Below are 1,719 nucleotides of genomic sequence, written 5' to 3'. Positions count from 1 at the left end.
ATTCATGTTTAATCACATAAAGTCTGTTCACATATGAAATAATCCAACATATATGAACATTTGTCTGTTTGATGTGACAGTCAAAATGATTCTGTCTGTAAAAGGTTTATTCAACAGCAGCCTAGTGATGTGGTTTTAATATTGCATCAAAATAATAAAACTATGAAACAGAAACAGAGTTCTGACCTTTTTTAAGTTGAGATGTAAATATAAAGCCAAAATGATTGTGTCTGTAAAAGTGTTTTCACAGTCGATGCTGCTGTCACAAACTGTTGAAGATCAGAGTTTGAACTTTGTGTCGTCTGCCCCAGTTTCAAGAAGCCATGAAAACAGCAGGTGATCCGGTCAGTGGTAAATTAGGTTTATAACCTGCTAATCACAGAGAAACACACGCTGACACATGCAGGAAGGAGTGGGAAGCACTTTCAAACATAACACAACAACAATGGGCCGCTGAAAATACCATAACAAATGTTAAATGTTAATTTTGCATTTAGCATTAACACTTGAAATCACAAAGGTCCTCAGGTTGGTTTATCCTCGCTCCTCCTCGTCTCGCCTCTCCGAAGCATTTTTCTTGCTGTCAACGCAATGCATGATGGTACATTCTGCTCAGCGACCATCATGATGCATTATGGGAAACACTGAGTTCACTATTTAGGGTATAAAAAATATTTGGACATTACTACAGAATGAGTGAGTGATTAAATTAAAAGTATTGTAGAGCGATTAAACGATCTGCTGAGTCATGATGGCAAAGTCTCTGCTGTCCTGATGTATTACTTGATGTGTTACTTGATGTATTACTTGATGTATAACCTGATGTAATACTTGATGTAATACTTGATGTATAACCTGATGTACTACTTGATGTATTACTGTTGGTGTATTACTGTTGGTGTATTACTTGATGTATTACTTGATGTATTACTTGATGTATAACCTGATGTATTACTTGATGTATTAATGATGTGTTACTTGATGTATTACTTGATGTGTTACTTGATGTATTACTTGATGTATAACCTGATGTAATACTTGATGTAATACTTGATGTATAACCTGATGTACTACTTGATGTATTACTGTTGGTGTATTACTGTTGGTGTATTACTTGATGTATTACTTGATGTATAACCTGATGTACTACTTGATGTATTACTGTTGGTGTATTACTGTTGGTGTATTACTTGATGTATTACTTGATGTATTACTTGATGTGTAACCTGATGTATTACTTGATGTATTACTTGATGTATAACCTGATGTATTACTTGATGTATTACTTGATGTGTTACTTGATGTATTACTTGATGTATAACCTGATGTAATACTTGATGTATAACCTGATGTACTACTTGATGTATTACTGTTGGTGTATTACTGTTGGTGTATTACTTGATGTATTACTTGATGTATTACTTGATGTGTTACTTGATGTATAACCTGATGTACTACTTGATGTATTACTGTTGGTGTATTACTTGATGTAGTACTTGATGTATTACTGTTGGTGTATTACTTGATGTATTACTGTTGGTGTATTACTTGATGTATTACTTGATGTATTACTGTTGGTGTATTACTTGATGTACTACTTGATGTATTACTGTTGGTGTATTACTTGATGTACTACTTGATGTATTACTGTTGGATTACTTGATGACTAATGATGTACTACTTGATGTACTACTTGATGTACTACTTGATGTATTACTT

This window comes from Hippoglossus stenolepis, chromosome 20 (assembly GCF_022539355.2).
Source record: "Hippoglossus stenolepis isolate QCI-W04-F060 chromosome 20, HSTE1.2, whole genome shotgun sequence".
Taxonomy (NCBI): Eukaryota; Metazoa; Chordata; class Actinopteri; order Pleuronectiformes; family Pleuronectidae; genus Hippoglossus; species Hippoglossus stenolepis.
Note: the sequence above shows the minus strand (reverse complement) of the source record.